Source organism: Macaca fascicularis, chromosome 15 (genome assembly GCF_037993035.2).
Source record: "Macaca fascicularis isolate 582-1 chromosome 15, T2T-MFA8v1.1".
Lineage (NCBI taxonomy): Eukaryota > Metazoa > Chordata > Mammalia > Primates > Cercopithecidae > Macaca > Macaca fascicularis.
This window is the reverse complement of record NC_088389.1, coordinates 7,358,375-7,364,374: the sequence shown is the minus strand read 5'-3', so window position 1 is coordinate 7,364,374 and position 6,000 is coordinate 7,358,375. Positions and strand designations below refer to the sequence as shown.

Genomic DNA, 6,000 nt, shown 5'->3' with positions numbered 1-6,000 from the left:
GCTGACGTTTCCTACATGCGGTTCCATAGGGTGGCCGTGGAGTCCTGTGGATACGTAGATTTGGGTAAACTCGGGGGGTGTTCTGGAATCCATGTCCCTGTGTATACAGAGGGACAACTGCAGCTTTTTAAAAGTTTGTGTCCTGCCTTGTCCTAAAAAGGCTCCAAGGTGGATGCAAATTTATTTCATTTTTTTGGTTTTCTTGGTGGGATATTGATGTTTATTCTTCAGTGTCTAAAATCCTGAGTGAACCGAGTTACCGCTTCAGGAACAAAGCCAGTCTGGAAACATATATTGAGATATCCACCTTTTCTTCATGGTTTCACAAAAGGCCATGATCATATTTTATTCAGTTGAACTGTTGGAAACTGCCAATATTTGCTGTTTTTGGCCTACAAAATGGCAAGTTCGTACAATATTAAAAACAAAGGCTCCCTGGATGGGGAAAATAGGAATCGGTAAGAACCTGAAGTTGTCTGTCATGGCCTCTGAGTCACAGGTAAATAAACATGCGTGAGGGGAAGTTGGCTGTACAGTATTTTCCTTCTGTTATGAGACTGTCAGAAAAAGGTCAGTTCCATTGCGTTGGGTCCCTTTGCCTCACCTTTGCTGCATAGATGACTTGCCATTGTACCACTTGTTTCCAGTGCCCAGGAGGCTGATGTCACATAGAAGACCTGCAGGTCAGTGGATGTGAAACAGGCAACGGACACGCTGTGCACCTTGGGACGCATCTGAGAAGTGCGTGCTTGCAGCAGGTCTGAGGTGAGGGCGTGTTCCATCTCCTCTCCCTTCTCTGGCTTTGCAGGCCTTTGAAGTTGGTCCTGGAAAGTGAAATTAGTTAATGCTGATTTAAGCTCCAGGTCAAAGCCGGGGGGCTGAAGAGACCCGCCCTTCACTAGGGGTGTGAAGCATTGGGCCTTCCCATCAGGAGGCAGCAGGGACTCGAGAAAGCCCCACATGCCCTCCAGTTCCCTTATGTTGAAATTTTTTATACTCGGCCATGCCGGGTCATTTTGGGAGGTGAGTAGGGGGTTCACATGGGGATGTGCAGTATTCTTAGGTGTCAGGTGCGAGAGTTGAGTTTGTAGAAGCTGTGCAGATAGGAAAGGGCCTGGCAGGGAGTGCGGTTCACATGGAGCAGATTTAACGCAAGGTCTGTGCTCTGCCTGGGTCCGTGTCTGACCAGTGTCTCCCAGTCTGCAACAGGACGTTCACGTGACTTGGCGCCATCGTCCCACTCTGTGTAGATGTCTGAGGATCTGTGCGCGGATGCTCTGTGAGAGAGTTGTGATAATGAACTGAGAAACAGTGAACAAACCCTGAATTGGTTAGCACTGGTTCCACGGCCACTTCTGCCGTGGTTGGAGTCATTCATAATAAAGTATGCTGGACTCCTATGCAGAGCTCTGAGTTTCAGAGGCTCTTTAACTTGGCAGCTAACCAGCCGCTTCCTTCAGAAGACATTTGAGTCCCCTTTACCTGCCAGGGTGACCCTGGGAGTTTGAAGATGAGTGAGACAAGCCCTCCGTGTCTTGTGGATTTTACTGTCCAGAGGGGAGACAGATGTGGATGGTGAAGGAGGCCCTATCAGAGGTCAGCGCACGTCAGTTTTGTTTCTTCAGCACTTGCTGTGTTCAGGCGGTGCCCCGGGCCATGCGCAGAGCATCTGGGGACACTGCCCATGGCATCCCAGGCACAGCTAGCATCTGCGCCATCTTCATACTTGGCCTGAGTTTTGGGGAAGTACCGAGGATGGCTTCTGCCTTTGCTGGAGAGAGTTGGAAGTCAGGGCACCCCCCCACAAGGAGATGATCGCCAGCGGATTCCTCAAGAAAAAGAGGTGGTCCCCACATGGGCAGAGCAGGGCAGCATGCGCAGACCTGGGTGTGGGGTCTGAGGCAAGTGCATCTGAGTGGGGTCTGCTGGGAGACAGCAGGGGTGAGGTGTGAAGGCAGTTGGAATTTACAGGATAAATGATCACTAAGGCGATGCTGGCAAAACATAAAATTGGGACTCTCTGGGGTAAACGTGGACTTAGGGTGACCCTGGGCGTGGGTGTTTTCAGGCTCTGAAGGCAGAGATTTAGGAAATTGGGGCAGAGCTGAGCCCCAGACAAGGATGAAGACCACCCTTGGGATGTTAAATGAGACAGGGGTGGAAACCCAGTGAATATCCTGGGGTCAGTCCAGCAGGAAGGCAGCAGAGGAGACCGGTGTCCTCAAAGGCCCCTTGGGCCTGCCTCTCAAAGTGCTGGGATTACAGGCATGAGCCACTGCTCCCTGCTGATACTTTTAAAATTTCTAAGCTACTCTCTCTCATACCCACTCCCGTATTTTTTTTTAGACCAGGTTTATGGCTATATTTTTTCCAAGAGAATCAAAAAGTTACCTGTTTGAAGTACAAATAACACCGTGTTTAAAAACCCAAAATGCCAATTTGCATAGAAGTTTCCAAATACCCAGTTGGTTTGAGCCTTGCATTGCAGTGTCACTACCTGCTCTTAAATTTCTACACGATGTATAGATAGTGAGGCAGGGACGGCTCGTACATCTTCAGGTTTCGATTCTACTAACTTGGGCTATATTTTCATTCATTTTGGCACACCTGTGGGTGTGGCAAGCAATGCCAGGGTATTTATTTTGAAGCTTGTCCAACAACAGTTGGGAAGATTTTCACATTTTTAGAATTTTCATAGTAATAGTTATAATTTACAAAGAATTTAAAATTGTGTAGTCATTACTTTGTTTTTTTTCTAGATGTGCCCCGAAACAGGTTTCTTAACTATCATTCTACATCACAGGATTCAGAACAGTACCCTTTTGGAGCAGATGCCTGTAATCGAGGAATTCCGCCTAGTCAGTTCACTTTAAACGTGTTTAAAAGGTTTTCTTTATCCTAGTTGGCACCTGTGGCTATAGTTTGTTTTCACTGCTGAGGAATATTCCATGATGGAAAGCGTAATTCATCTGTTTTTCATATCGGTGGACATTTGGATTATTTTGGGAGGGTGTGTATGTCTATTTAGCCTTCGTTTTTTCAGGATTTTTTGTAGAAGAGAATGTAACACTGTAACATCCTCTGGTACGGAGCCAAAACGAACCCTGATTACAGCCACACAGACTCACAGACGCTCAGGCCTTGTTACCAATGCACAGAACCATTTTCTTAAGTTGAAACACAGTAGCAGAACCTGAAGCCATGTGAACGGGTCCTCCGATCTTACACTTGGAATTCACTTTTTATTACTGTGTCTGCTAATTAGGAAGCCTATCAATTATACAGAAAGCTGAGAATGTAAAATTATGTTTATAACAGAAAAAACCTTATTTAATACCCCAGAACACATGGCTATGTTTTTCCCTCATGCCGTACCACTGTTTTCTTTGCTTGAAATGGGAAATGACACTTGAAGGCGGTTTTCTAGCGACTGTTAGACTGGCATAGTTCTTCAGAGACAGAGGATGTAAAGCACATGGAGAATTTCTGTTTGTGGAATGTGATTTCCCGGTCACCTCATTCAGGCTGCTTCCGCCTTCCCCTGTGGCCGCCTGCACGTTGGGACATCTCAGGAGATCCCTGTTTCATCCTCTGGAAATTCTGAAAAGGAAGGAGAGGAGGGTGTGCAGGGTGTGGTGCATTTGTGTTGGTCCTTTGAGGTTTTATTTGGAGTCTCGGCTGCCTTGGTGGTTCCTGCCTTTATGTCCCTAGCTGGTGCTTCCTCCTTGTGTCTAATTCACAGGCAGAGGGATGGAAAGAGAAGTTGTATTCAGCCAACAGCTTGATGTTTTTCTCAAGGCTCAAATCGACTGGGTATTTGGAGACTTCTGTGCAAATTGGCATTTTTGGTTTTTAAACACGGTGTCTTATTTGTACTTGAAATGGGTAACTGGTTCTCTTGGAAAAAATATAGCCATAAAGCTGGTTCTTTAAAAAAAAAAAATGGGAGTGGGTGTGAGAGAGTGGCTTAGAAATTACACCAGTAATGGTTGGGCGTGATGGCTTACGCCTGTAATTCCAGTACTTTGAGAGGAGGAGGCAGGTGGATCCCCTGAGGTTAGGAGTTCCAGACCAGCCTGGTCAACATGGTGAAACCCCGTCTGTACTGAAGAGATGAAAATTAGCCAGTCATGGTGACAGGCACCTGTAATCCCAGCTACTTGGGAGGCTGAGGCAGGAGAATCACTTGTACCCAGGAGGCAGAGGTTGCAGTGAGCCGAGATTGCACCACTGCACTCCACCCTGAGCGACAGAGCAGAAACTCCATCTCAAAATCGAGAAGAAAAAAAAAAAACCACCCCGTTAATGGAAACCTGGTTGCGTCATTTGTGATGGAGATGGCGGATTATTTCATTTTTAGTGACAGGATGAATTGGATATGTTTGCAGTATTGATCTTGACAAGGGAAATGGTGAGAACCAAACGTGCCGCCCAGCTAGGGCCTTGCCGTTGGCAGAAGACCCTGGTGGGCAACAGACTGGAGACTCGGAGATCGAGGGGAGAATTCTCACGCTGTGACGCTGGTGCAGTGTGTGCTTCTGGACTCCTACTGGAGGGAGCTGCCCCTTTGCCTTGCAGGCTTTGGTGCAGTGGAGATCTTAGGACCTGCCCCTCCTGGCACACCTGTGGGTGTGGCGAGCAGTGCCAGGGCTGAGGCACAGGTGCTGAGTCCGGAACGTGGGACGGGAGAGGCTGCACACGCCGGCAGACGTCTGCTCCAGCAGCCGGGGGTGTCCGCAAGGGGGCGGGGCGTTGGTTTTCCTCCTTGAATTTGGGTGGGGAGGGTGTGCTGGGGTGCTGTGTCTGCACTTGTGTTGCTCTGAGGTCAAGTTGTGGCCCCGAGTCCCTGTCCCTCTGCCAAAGTGAGGGTTTGCCCATTTTCAGGTCAGATTTCCCTTGGGTCCGGGTCTCTAGGAGTGGGGCGCATTCCAAGGGGACGTGAGCACGGTGGACACGCCTGGGCCTCTTCCTCTCCCCTCAGCTCCTGGGTTGTGTGTGAAGAGCTGCCCAGCGGAATCACCCTCCTGCCTGGTGTTTCATTCACCAGAAATCGTTCTCACTGTGGACTCTTGAGTCAAATGTAATCCAGGAATGGAACGTGCTGTTGCTGGATGCCACACACAGCATCAGGAGCTTAGTTGGGGATTATATGATCTGACCCCACACCTTAAAAGTAAAGACTATAGTTGTCAGGCCTCTGAGCCCAAGCCAAGCCATCGCATCCCCTGTGACTTGCACGTATATACGCCCAGATGGCCTGAAGTAACTGAAGAATCACAAAAGTGCAAATGCCCTGCCTGGACTTAACTGATAACATTCTACCAGAAATAAGTGAAAATGGCCGGTCCTTGCCTTAAGCGATGATTTTTGTGTGTGTGTGTGTGTGAAATTCCTTTTCTTGGCTCCTCCTGGCTCAAAAAGCTCCCCCACTGAGCACCTTGTGACCCCCACTTCTGCCTGCCATAGAACAAGCCCCCTTTGACTGTAATTTTCCTTTACCTATCCAAATCCTATAACACGGCCCCACACTTACCTCCCTTAGCTCACTCTTTTTGGACTCAGCCCGCCTGCACCCAGGAAATAAACAGACATGTTGCGCTCACAAAGCCTGTTTGGTGGTCTCTTCACACGGGCGTGCATGACAGTAGTTAAGGGGATACTGAAGTCTTTGGCAGCTCCAAGAGCTTTTTCAGTTTGTGTCAGGACATTTTAGGCAGAAGGAAAAGCTTGCTAAGAGAATCTTACAGAAATGTTTGGTGCAGTGCCATTAACTCGTGGAATAAATGTGTAACTTTCCGTGGAGGCCCTCTGGAAAGAGATGCACTTTGAGTGCACCGTGGTCTGCTCGCTACAAGAATCGGCCGTGTCACCCCACTTTCCGTGGGTCTGCAGGTGTGCGTGGTCCATTGCCCTGCACTGTGGCCATGGAAGGGAAGATGATCTGGAATGCTGGCGACAGTTATCGGTGTGTGTTGATGTGTACTGCTTTCTACAGAGGAG

General features: G+C 48.5%; 1 long non-coding RNA gene across 1 annotated transcript in view; it reads left to right on the top strand.

Moving 5' to 3' along the window:
• The first annotated feature begins 642 nt into the window (after positions 1-642).
• The window catches only part of LOC135967333 (uncharacterized), a 92,340-nt gene continuing 86,982 nt past the window's right edge, over positions 643-6,000 (top strand). The window contains exon 1 of the long non-coding RNA XR_012425018.1: positions 643-765. This is a non-coding gene — a long non-coding RNA (uncharacterized lncRNA). The remainder of the gene's footprint in view (positions 766-6,000) is intronic.